The 12,638-nt window shown below is 52.6% G+C and overlaps 1 protein-coding gene across 1 annotated transcript in view; it reads left to right on the plus strand.

The window, feature by feature from the left end:
• Positions 1–296: 296 nt before the first annotated feature.
• Positions 297–12,638, plus strand: part of LOC144489239 (arf-GAP with Rho-GAP domain, ANK repeat and PH domain-containing protein 1-like) — a gene marked incomplete at its 3' end in the record, with an annotated part of 52,640 nt that continues 40,298 nt past the window's right edge. The window contains exons 1-2 of the mRNA XM_078207084.1: positions 297–456; positions 10,026–10,165. The remainder of the gene's footprint in view (positions 457–10,025; positions 10,166–12,638) is intronic.

Below are 12,638 nucleotides of genomic sequence, written 5' to 3' on the forward strand. Positions count from 1 at the left end.
TGATTTATTCCGTTGGTGGTGATGTATAAATCCATCATCGTCACGATTCGGTCTGCTTACACGTTGTTGTCAAAGACAGTTGTTCTGTGAGAAGGTGCTGTCTTGTCCTTTGTCCCAGTGCAGTGGGGGTATTTGGATGAGTGTTGGAGTCTCTCTCTCTGTCTCTCAATGAGGATTGTCAGTTTGGATTTGTTGAAGTTTATAAATCTGCCGCAGGAAGTTGTCTCCCCTCAGTCACACTAACCAGGAAGTTGCTGTTCTCTGCTAATCACTGAAGCGCCCAGTAACTCGGATAATACACCAGGCTGGACTTGCCTCTCGCTCGTTTGTGTTGGAGCTGGAATTTGGGACAATATCTGGGAGTTGGGAGCTCAGGGAAGTTGGGAGTTGAGGGAGATGTTTAGCTGCATGGACTGAGTGAGGATTCAATCACCAGTTTGCTGCCTGTGTTTGGAGGTATGTTTCCACTCAGTCACAGTTAGCAATTCATTAACAAGGATGATCTGCTTTGGTGTTCACCTCCCTCTCCCTACTCCCTCTGTCTCTGGAATGTTCTTTCTGACCACCGACGGTTCCTCCCTCACTAAACCGGGGAGCCACCCAACTTCCTGCAGAACCTGATGTTCCCACATCCCCTCTTCCGACTCCCACTCCAGGCCGAGCTCATACGACTCGCCAGAGACTGGGTGGGATCCTGGTGTCCGAGACTGGGACCCTGCGGTTCAGGGTCTGGGACCCTGGTGTCCGGAGTGTGTGCCCCTGTAGCTCAGAGCGGGGGCCCCTGCGGTTCAGGGTGTGGGCCCCTGCGGTTCAGGGTGTGGGCCCCTGCGGTTCAGGGTGTGGGCCCCTGCGGTTCAGGGTGTGGGCCCCTGCGGTTCAGGGTGTGGGACCCTGCGGTTCAGGGTGTGGGACCCTGCAGTCCTGGGTGTGTGCCCCTGTAGCTCAGAGCGGGGGCCCCTGCGGTTCAGGGTGTGGGACCCTGCGGATCAGGGTGTGGGACCCTGCAGTCCTGGGTGTGTGCCCCTGCGGCTCAGAGTGTGGGACCCTGGTGTCCGGGGTGTGTGCCCCTGTAGCTCAGAGCGGGGGCCCCTGCGGTTCAGGGTGTGGGACCCTGGTGTCCGGGGTGTGTGCCCCTGTAGCTCAGAGCGGGGGCCCCTGCGGTTCAGGGTGTGGGACCCTAGGGTCCTGGGTGTATGCCCCTGTAGCTCAGAGCGGGGGCCCCTGCGGTTCAGGGTGTGGGACCCTAGGGTCCTGGGTGTGTGCCCCTGCGGATGTGAGACCCTGGGGTTCAGAGCCTATTAAGCTGCTCTGCTGCCTTCAGGGAGCTGTGGACAGGTATCCCAAGGACCCTCTGTTCCTTTGAGCGTCCCAGTGTCCTGCCAATCATTAAATACTCCCTTATTTAACCACCCTATCAATCTGGGTGTAATCTGCAAACATTCTTATCATTCTCCCACAAACAAGGAACCTAGCTCGGATCCCTGTGGTACGCCACTAGATACCGCCCTCCAGTCACTCAGCCACCCTCTGCTTCCTGAGATGATGTGGAGATGCTGGCGTTGGACTGGGGTAAACACAGTAAGAGTTTTAACAACACCAGGTTAAAGTCCAACAGGTTTATTTGGTAGCAAATACCATAAGCTTTCGGAGCGCTGCTCCTTCGTCAGATGGAGTGGATATCTGCTCTCAAACAGGGCACAGAGACACAAAATCAAGTTACAGAATACTAATACTTCACAGCTCCAGGGTCCCGGGTTCGATTCCCGGCTCGGGTCACTGTCTGTGTGGAGTTTGCACATTCTCCTCGTGTCTGCGTGGGTTTCCTCCGGGTGCTCCGGTTTCCTCCCACAGTCCAAAGATGTGCGGGTTAGGTTGATTGGCCAGGTTAAAAATTGCCCCTTAGAGTCCTGGGATGCGTAGGTTAGAGGGATTAGTGGGTAAATATGTGGGGGTAGGGCCTGGGTGGGATTGTGGTCGGTGCAGACTCGATGGGCCGAATGGCCTCCTTCTGCACTGTAGGGTTTCTATGATTTCTAATTAGAATGCGAATCTCTACAGCCAGCCAGGTCTTAAAGATACAGACAATGTGGGTGGAGGGAGCATTAAGCACAGGTTAAAGAGATGTGTATTGTCTCCAGACAGAACAGCTAGTGAGATTCTGCAAGCCCAGGAGGCAAGCTGTGGGGGTTACTGATAACGTGACATAAATCCAACATCCCGGTTTAGGCCGTCCTCATGTGTGCGGAACTTGGCTATCAGTTTCTGCTCAGCGACTCTGCGCTGTCGTGTGTTGTGAAGGCCGCCTTGGGCCTAAACCGGGATGTTGGGTTTATGTCACATTATCAGTAACCCCCACAACTTGCCTCCTGGACTTGCAGGCTGTCCTGTCTGGAGGCTGTCCTGCCCTTCGGCCCTCCCTATTCGGAGCCAATCATTCTGGACTGGGATAGGGAGAAGTTCTAAAGGGTTTTGAATCTGTGGAAAGCTCATGGAGTTGTGAATGCTCCATCGTTGGGATAGTTTTAGAGCTGAGATAGGCAGAGTTAACATAAGGGCGGCACGGTAGCACAGTGGTTAGCACTGCTGCTTCACAGCTCCAGGGACCTGGGTTTGATTCCTGGCTTGGGTCACTGTCTATGTGGAGTTTGCACATTCTCCCCGTGTCTGCGTGGGTTTCTTCCGGGTGCTCCGGTTTCCCCTCACAGTCCAAAGATGTGCGAGTTAGGTTGATTGCCCCTTAGCGTCCTGAGATGCGTAGGTCAGAGGGATTAGTGGGTAAATATGTAGGGATATGGGGGTAGGGCCTGGGTGGGATTAGGGTCGGTGCAGACTCGATGGGCCGAATGGCCTCTTTCTGTACTGTAGGGCTTCTATGATTCTATGATCTCTCAGGGAATCGAGGGACTATGGAGATATTTGACCAGGTGAGGCACCGTTGGTGATGGAATCTTCCAGAAATGTGTTGGATCAGAGTTTGGAATTGTGAAAAGGGACATGGGCAGATGTCTGAGCTTTGACGTGTAGAAACTGTTCCTCGTTCTCTTTTTATATCGCATTTTGTTTCGATTGAATAACTAAATGAAGCGTTGACATTGAGGAGGAGGAGCCTGGGCAAGGTGCTGTAACAGAGGCACGGTTGAAGCATTGACAGGACTGGCAGCTTCTCATTCCGGGGATTCGCTGTTTTAGATGGAGAAACAGAAAGGGTGAGAGTTGCATTGCTGATTTAGGGAGCAGATCACAGCTGTGTTGAGGGAAGAGACATTGGAGGGATCTTGTAGCGAGGCATTATGGGTGGAGCTCAGGAATAGGAAGGGTGAGATCACAATGTTGGGAGGGACCTCCCACCAGCCCGCAGGAGACAGAGGAACAGATGTGTATCAGATCCTGGAAAGGTGTGGAAAAAGCATGGTGGTTGTGGTGGGTGCCTTTAACTTCCCCCATATTGACTGGGACGCCCTTACAGCCAGGGGGCTCGGATGGAGAGCAAGTTGTTTGATAGAACAAAGAAAAGTACAGCACAGGAACAGGCCCTTTGGCCCTCCAAGCCTGTGCTGATCATGATGCCCTAACTAAAAAAAAAACCTTCTGCCCTTACTCGGTCCGTGTCCCTCTATCCCCTCCCTATTCATGGCCCCATCCAGATGCCTCTTAAATGTTGTTAATGTTCCTGCTTCCACCACCTCCTCTGGCAGTGCGTTCCAGGCACCCACCACTCTCTGTGTGAGGAACTTCCCCCGCGCATCTCCCTTAAACTTTCCCCCTCTCACCTTGAACCTGTGCCCCCGTGTAATTGACACTTCCACCCTGGGGGAAAGCCTCTGACTCTCCAGCCTGTCTGTGCCTTGCGTCATTTTGTCGACCTCTATTAGGTCTCCCCTCAGCCTCCATCTTTCCAGTGAAAACAATCCTAGTTTATTCAACCTCTCCCCATAGTCAACACCCTCGAGACCAGGCAGCATCCTGGTGAAACTTTGCACTCTCCCCAAAGCTTCCACATCCTTCTGGTAGTTGGGTGACCAGAACTGCACGCAATATTCCAAATGCAGCCTAACCAAGGTTTTATATAGCTGCAACATGGTTTGCCAACTCTTGTATTCAACACCCCGGCTGATGAAGGCAAGCATGCCATATGCCTTCTTAATCACCTTGGCCACCTGTGTTGCCACGTTTAGGGAACTATGGCCCTGCACACCCAGATCCCTCTGTATGTTAATGTTCCTCAGGGTTCTGCTATTTACAGTATAATTCGCACCTAAATTTGATCCTCCAAAATGCATCACCCTCACATTTGTCCAGATTAAACTCCATCTGCCATTTCTGTGCCCAAGTCTCCAATCTATCTATACCCTGTTGTATCCTCTAACAATCCTCAGCACTATCAGCAACTCCACCAATCTTCATGTCATCCACAAATTTACTAATCAGCCCACCCACATTTTCCTCCAGATCATTTATATATACTACAAACAACAGAGGTCCCAGCACTGATCCCTGCGGAACACCACTAGCTACAGATCTCCATTCTGAAAAACACCCTTCCACTGCTAATCTCTGTCTTCTATAACCAAACCAGTTCTGTATCCATCCAGCCAGCCCACCCCGAATCCCATGGGATTTTAGTTTTTGTACCAGTCTGCCATATGGAATTTGTCAAACGCCTTACTAAAGTCCATATAAACCACATCCACAGCCCTTCCCTCATCAATTATCTTTGTCACCTCTTCACAAAACTCAATCAAGTTGGTGAAACATGATCTTCCCCGTACAAAACCATGCTGCCTGTCACTAACCAGTCCATTTTCCTCCAAATGTGCAGATATCCTGTCCCTCAGTATCTTCTCCAAAAGCTTCCCCACCACTGACGTTAGGCTCACCGGCCTAGAATTTCCTGGATTATCCCTGCTTCCTTTCTTAAACAAGGGAACAACATTGGCTATTCTCTAGTCCTCTGGAGCCTCACCTGTGGTCAAAGAGGATGTGAAGATAACTGTGTCCAGAAGGGCTTTTTGATACAGTATGTTGACAATCCAACCAGGGAGGGGGCCGTACTAGATTTGGTATTGGGGGTGGAGTTTGCACACTCTCCTCGTGTCTTGCATGGGTTTCATCCGGGTGCTCCGGTTTCCTCCCACAGTCCAAAGATGTGCGGGTTAGGTTGATTGGCCATGTTAAAATTGCCCCTTAGTGTCCTGAGATGCGTAGATTAGAGGGATTAGTGGGTAAAATATGTAGGGATATGGGGGTAGGGTCTGGGTGGGATTGTGGTCGGTGCAGACTCGATGGGCCGAATGGCCTCTTTCTGTACTGTAGGGTTTCTATGATTTCTATGAATGAGCCAGGCCAGGTGATCGATGGTTCAGTGGGGGAGCATTTTGGGCTTAGCGACCATTATTCTATAGGATTTTGGGTAGTCATGGATACAGACAAGAGTGGCCCTCGGGTGAGGGTGTTTAATTGGGCGAGGGCCAACTACATCCCAATTAGACAGGAACTGGGGAATGTGGATTGGGAGCGTCTGTTTGAGGGCAAATCCAGGTCTGTCATGTGGGAGGCTTCGAAAGGCCAGTTATTGAAGTGCGGGACAGGCATGTCCCCGGAAAAATGACGGATAGAAATGGCAGGATTCGGGAACCATGGATGACGAGGGAACGAAAGCTCTGCCTCCCATGTTTTCTTTTCTGCCTTTTTTTGCGTTCCTCCCTTTAGCCGTTCACTTTGCATTCAACAGCCACCTACCCTGCCCTTAACACCTCATCGAGACACATCTATTGTTTCTTTATTCATTGTCACCAAAACCTTAGGTCTGTTGCTCTCTCCATCCTGACACAAACCTCCCATTTAGATCTTCGACATTGGCCTCCTTTGGCTTGTTCTGAACCTGTCCCATTTCTACCTTCCCTCCATTCCGATGAAGGGTCGCTGCTAAACGCTGCTTCTCTCCACCGCTCCCGCCTAGTCTGCTGAGTACTTCCAGCGATTCCTGCCTTTATTACAGTTTAATTTATAAAGGACTCCTTAGATATAAAAGTTATTGATGCAAAATTAAATGGGTGGGTAGATTCAGTGATAGGGGAAGAGTGTACATGGGAGTGTGGGAGGGGGAATGGGGGGAAGAATCAGTGATAGGGGGAGAGTGTACATGGGGTGTGGGAGGGGAATGGGGGGGAGAGTCAGTGATGGGGGAGAGTGTACATGGGGTGTGGGAGGGGGAATGGGGGGGAGAGTCAGTGATGGGGGAGAGTGGACATGGGAGTGTGGGAGGGGGAATGGGGGGAAGAATCAGTGATGGGGCGGGAGTGTACATGGGGTGTGAGAGGGGGAATGGGGGGGAGAGTCAGTGATGGGGGAGAGTGTACATGGGAGTGTGGGAGGGGGAATGGGGGGAAGAATCAGTGATGGGGCGGGAGTGTACATGGGGTGTGGGAGGGGGAATGGGGGGGAGAGTCAGTGATGGGGGAGAGTGTACATGGGGGTGTGAGAGGGGGAATGGGGGGGAAGAGTCAGTGATAGGGGGAGAGTGTACATGGGGGTGTGAGAGGGGGAATGGGGGGGAAGAGTCAGTGATGGGGGAGAGTGTACATGGGGTGTGGGAGGGGGAATGGGTGGGTAGAGTCAGTGATGGGGCGGGAGTGTACATGGGGTGTGGGAGGGGGAATGGGGGGGAGAGTCAGTGATGGGGGAGAGTGTAGATGGGGATGTGGGAGGGGGAATGGGGGGGAAGAGTCAGTGATAGGGGAGAGTGTAGATGGGGATGTGGGAGGGGGAATGGGGGGGTAGAGTCAGTGATGGGGCGGGAGTGTACATGGGGTGTGGGAGGGGGAATGGGGGGAGAGTCAGTGATGGGGGAGAGTGTACATGGGGTGTGGGAGGGGGAATGGGGGGGAAGAGTCAGTGATGGGGGAGAGTGAACATGAGGATGTTTGTGCATTAGATTCTAAAGTATAAAGTAGTTTTTAGTAATTTAACGATGTGAGGGTGAGGCAGATTGGCCATGCTAAATTGCCCCTTAGTGTCAGGAGGATTGGCTAGGGTAAATAGGTGGGGTTACGGAGATAGAGGGATATGGGCCAAATGCTGGCAATTGGGACTAGCTTAGGGGTTTAAAAAAAAGGGCGGCATGGACAAATTGGGCCGAAGGGCCTGTTTCCATGCTGTAAACCTCTATGACTCTATCACTCTATGATAAGGCCTGGTTGGTATTATTGGGGCAGACACGATGGGCTGAATGGCCTCCTTCTGCACAGTGGGGATTCTATGATTCTAATTGAGAAGCCAAAGTGAAATAGAGTAAGTTTGAATGCGTTTTGTGAATATTAAATATCATTTTCCCATTTGTCAGTTTTCTGTAAGCTTCTCCTTGTCACTGAGTTCTCTCAGTAATGGAAGTGGAAACTGTTACTCCCTTGTGGAAATGAATCAGAAATTTCCCCTCCAATTGTCGTGACGAAAACGCACTGTTTATTCAAATATTAACAATTTGAAATCAGTGTGAAATCACCGCACTCATTGTCACTGGGAATGCCAAAGTATCCCATTCCCAAACTCTGTATCCAACCCCGTGCTGTACCTGTCCTGGGAGTGTTTGATGGGGGACAGTGTAGAGGGAGCTTTACTCTGTATCTAACCCCGTGCTGCACCTGTCCTGGGAGTGTTTGATGGGGACAGTGGAGAGGGAGCTTTACTCTGTATCTAACCCCGTGCTGCACCTGTCCTGGGAGTGTTTGATGGGGACAGTGGAGAGGGAGCTTTACTCTGTATCTAACCCCGTGCTGCACCTGTCCTGGGAGTGTTTGATGGGGACAGTGTAGAGGGAGCTTTACTCTGTATCTAACCCCGTGCTGTACCTGTCCTGGGAGTGTTTGATGGGGACAGCGTAGAGGGAGCTTTACTCTGTATCTAACCCCGTGCTGTACCTGTCCTGGGAGTGTTTGATGGGGACAGTGGAGAGGGAGCTTTACTCTGTATCTAACCCCGTGCTCTACCTGTCCTGGGAGTGTTTGATGGGGACAGCGTAGAGGGAGCTTTACTCTGTATCTAACCCCGTGCTGTACCTGTCCTGGGAGTGTTTGATGGGGCCAGTGTAGAGGGAGCTTTACTCTGTATCTAACCCCGTGCTGTACCTGTCCTGGGAGTGTTTGATGGGGACAGTATAGAGGAAGCTTTACTCTGTATCTAACCCCGTGCTGTACCTGTCCTGGGAGTGTTTGATGGGGACAGTGTAGAGGGAGCTTTACTCTGTATCTAACCCCGTGCTGTACCTGTCCTGGGAGTGTTTGATGGGGACAGCGTAGAGGGAGCTTTACTCTGTATCTAACCCCGTGCTGTACCTGTCCTGGGAGTGTTTGATGGGGACAGTGTAGAGGGAGCTTTACTCTGTATCTCACCCCGTGCTGTACCTGTCCTGGGAGTGTTTGATGGGGACAGCGTAGAGGGAGCTTTACTCTGTATCTAACCCCGTGCTGTACCTGTCCTGGGAGTGTTTGATGGGGGACAGTGTAGACGGAGCTTTACTCTGTATCTAACCCCGTGCTGTACCTGTCCTGGGAGTGTTTGATGGGGGATAGTGTAGAGGGAGCTTTACTCTGTATCTAACCCCATGCTGTGCCTGTCCTGGGAGTGTTTGATGGGGGATAGTGTAGAGGGAGCTTTACTCTGTATCTAACCCTGTGCTGTACCTGTCCTGGGAGTGTTTGATGGGGACAGTGTAGAGGGAGCTTTACTCTGTATCTAACCCCGTGCTGTACCTGTCCTGGGAGTGTTTGATGGGCATGATGTGGAGATGCTGGCGTTGAACTGGGGTGGGCCCAGTAAGAAGTCTCACAACTAACCAGGTTAAAGACCAACAGGTTTATTTGGTAGCACAACGTAGTTTGTGTCTTTATATGCCCTGTTTCAGAGAATCATAGAAACCCTACAGTGCAGAAACAGGCCATTTGGCCCATTGAGTCTGCACCAACCACAATCCCACCCAGGCCCTACCCCCATATCCCTACACACTTACCCGCTAATCCCTCTAACCTACACATCTCAGGACACTAAGAGACAATTTTAGCATGGCCAATCAACCTAACATCTTTGGACTTCTGTTTCTGAACTTTGGAGTTCTGTTTGTGAACAGAACTCCCACTCACCTGACGAAGGAGCAGCGCTCCGAAAGCTTGTGGCTTGGCAAATAAACCTGTTGGACTTTAACCTGGTGTTGTGAGAGTTCTTACTGTGTTTGATGGGGACAGTGTAGAGGGAGCTTTACCTGTGTCTAACCCCATGCTGTACCTGTCCTGGGAGTGTTTGATGGGGACAGTGTAGAGGGAGCTTTACTCTGTATCTAACCCCGTGTTGTCCCTGTCCTGGGAGTGTTTGATGGAGACAGTGTAGAGGGAGCTTTACTCTGTATCTAACCCCGTGCTGTACCTGTCCTGGGAGTGTTTGATGGGGACAGTCTAGAGGGAGCTTTACTCTGTATCTAACCCCGTGTTGTCCCTGTCCTGGGAGTGTTTGATGGGGGGACAGTGTAGAGGGAGCTTTACTCTGTATCTAACCCCGTGCTGTATCTGTCCTGGGAGTGTTTGATGGAGACAGTGTAGAGGGAGCTTTACTCTGTATCTAACCCCGTGCTGTACCTGTCCTGGGAGTGTTTGATGGAGACAGTGTAGAGGGAGCTTTACTCTGTATCTAATCCCGTGCTGTACCTGTCCTGGGAGTGTTTGATGGAGACAGTGTAGAGGGAGCTTTACTCTGTATCTAACCCCGTGCTGTACCTGTCCTGGGAGTGTTTGATGGAGACAGTGTAGAGGGAGCTTTACTCTGTATCTAATCCCGTGCTGTACCTGTCCTGGGAGTGTTTGATGGAGACAGTGTAGAGGGAGCTTTACTCTGTATCTAACCCCATGCTGTACCTGTCCTGGGAGTGTTTGGTGGGGGCAGTGTTGAGGGCAGTTTTCCCAACACTGTTCTATTAGTCGGGATTGAAATGCTTTGTTTGTTGTGTCTGAGTTGAATTGTGTTTTGCTCCTGCCTCGCAGTCCCACACAGAAGCCGAACGTGGAGGAATGCAAGAAGGAAGAGGAGTGCCTTCCTGACCCGCCGCAGAGCAAGCCCTCTCTGCCACCACCCAGTTCCCTTGACCTCCCTCCGTCACCGTTCTTCGACCTCCCGATCTATTGTGAGTGGTTTTCCTTCTCTCTCTCTCTGCTGTAGCTGCCCGTGTTTGTGTGTGCGAATTCGAGTGTTAATCCATAGCTGTGTTGACATTGGTGGATGGGAGGTGGCCAAGATCTGTCTCCACCTACCGAGGGTGGCCTTGGCATTGTGCCAGATACCAGAGAGTGTGGGCATGGAGGAAGCAACCTGCGGAAGTGGTTCTTCATTGGAGGCTGAGAGAGGCAGGTCCTGTCACAAGTGCCTCATGTGAAACTCCCGATTGTTGGGTGTTGTTGTTGTTTTAAATGCATTAATGGGATGAGGGTGTCGCTGGCTAGACCCAGCATTTATTGCCCATCCCTAATTGCCCCTTGAGAAGGTGGTGGTGAACGGCCTCCCAGAAACTGCTGCAGTCCGGATGGTGTAAGTACATCCACAGTGCTGTTAGGGCGAGAGTTCCAGGATTTTGAAGAACAGTGAAGGAACAGCTGATACATTTCCAAATCAGGGTGGTGAGTGTACAGGTTCAGGGAGTAATTAGGAAAGCGAATAGAATGTTGTTGTTTTATTGTGAGGGGAACTGAATACAAAAGTAGGGAGGTTATGCTTCAGCTGTACAGGGCGTTGGGGAGACCACATCTGGGGTATGGTGTATTTGGAGTATTGTGTCTGGTATTGGTCTCCTTGTTTAAGCAAAGAAGTAAATGTATTGGAAGCAGTTCAGGAAGATTTACCAGACTAATACCTGGAATGGGTGGATTGTCTTGGGAGGAAAGGTTGGACAGGTTAGACCGGTATCCACTGGAGTTTAGAAGAACGAGAGACAATTTAATTGAAACATATAAGATCCTGAGGGGATTTGGCAGGGTGGATGTGGAGAGAATGTCTGGAATTTTCCGGCGTTCCCGTAGGCGGGATTCTCCACATTCTCCATCCTCGCTGGCAGACGCAGCAGGGTGTAAACGGCTGGAGAATTGCAGCCAATGTTTCCTCCTGTGGAAGAATCTAGAACTGGGGCTCACTCTTTAACAATGAGGGGCAGGTGTGGCCTCGGTCGCAGATCGGAAACGTAGGGCAGCGCTCCCTCAGTCTAGATTTTGTACTTGACTTTCTGGAGCAGGATTGGGACCCGGGACATTCTGTCCGGGAGGCGAGAGTGTGAGCTGGCAATTGGATGCAGAAACCGGGAGACAGGTGACATTCTCCGAACAGCGGCTCCTCACTTCCCGGTTCATTCACCAGCCTGGAGTCCGCGCTGCCGGAATGGGCTGAGGTGGATTCACCACCTCGTTAACACTGGGCTGCATCGCCAACTCTCCAGACCGGAGATTAACTGAAGCCAGCTCCTGTGGTTGGCAGAGACCTGAGGAAGTGATGATGGGCACTGTAATTAGCTGCCAAGATTCAGCTTCCCATGGGGCTGATTATTGCTGAGAGTGTCTCCCCCTGATCGCTGTGTTTGAAATGGGGTTCAGCGCTCGCTACTGACCCGATCCTGACCCCGGAAACATTCCCCTGCTTAACCCCAGTGTAACTCTGCTCTCCATAGAGCAAATCAGCTAATCAGCACAACTGGCACTGTTCCCCGACTGCCTCCAGTCACAGCCCCACCCCCACCCCCCCCTAATCAGCCCCCCCCCCGACCCCCTAATAACCCCCCCACCCCTAATCACCCCCCACCCCCTAATCACCCACCACACCCCCTAATCACCCCCCACCCCCTAATCACCACCCCACCCCCTAATCACCCCCCCACCCCCTAATCACCCCCCCACCCCCTAATCACCCCCCCACACCCCTAATCACCCCCCCACCCCCTAATCACCCACCACACCCCCTAATCACCCCCCCACCCCCTAATCACCCCCCCACCCCCTAATGACCCCCCCACCCCCTAATCAGCCCCCCCGACCCCCTAATCACCCCCCCACCCCCTAATCACCCCCCCACCCCCTAATCACCCCCCCCACACCCCCTAATCACCCCCCCACACCCCTAATCACCCCCCACACCCCTAATCACCCCCCCACCCCCTAATTACCCGCCGCCCCCCAGACACGCCCCACAATCAGCCCCCCAACCCCCTAATCACCCCCCCACCCCCTAATCACCACCCCACCTGCCCATCACCACCCCACCCGCCCATCACCACCCCACCCGCCCATCACCACCCCACCCGCCCATCACCACCCCACCCGCCCATCACCACCCCACCCGCCCATCACCACCCCACCCGCCCATCACCACCCCACCCGCCCATCACCACCCCACCCCCCTTGTCACCACCCCACCCCCCTTGTCACCACCCCACCCCCCTTGTCACCGCCCCACCCCCCTTGTCACCGCCCCACCCCCTTGTCACCGCCCCACCCCCCTTGTCACCGCCCCACCCCCCCTCTCTCGCGCTCTCTCTCTCTCTCTCGCGCTCTCTCTCTCTCGCGCTCTCTCTCGCGCTCTCTCTCTCTCGCGCTCTCTCTCGCGCTCTCTCTCACGCT

Source organism: Mustelus asterias, unplaced genomic scaffold, assembly GCF_964213995.1.
Source record: "Mustelus asterias unplaced genomic scaffold, sMusAst1.hap1.1 HAP1_SCAFFOLD_2042, whole genome shotgun sequence".
Classification (NCBI taxonomy): Eukaryota; Metazoa; Chordata; class Chondrichthyes; order Carcharhiniformes; family Triakidae; genus Mustelus; species Mustelus asterias.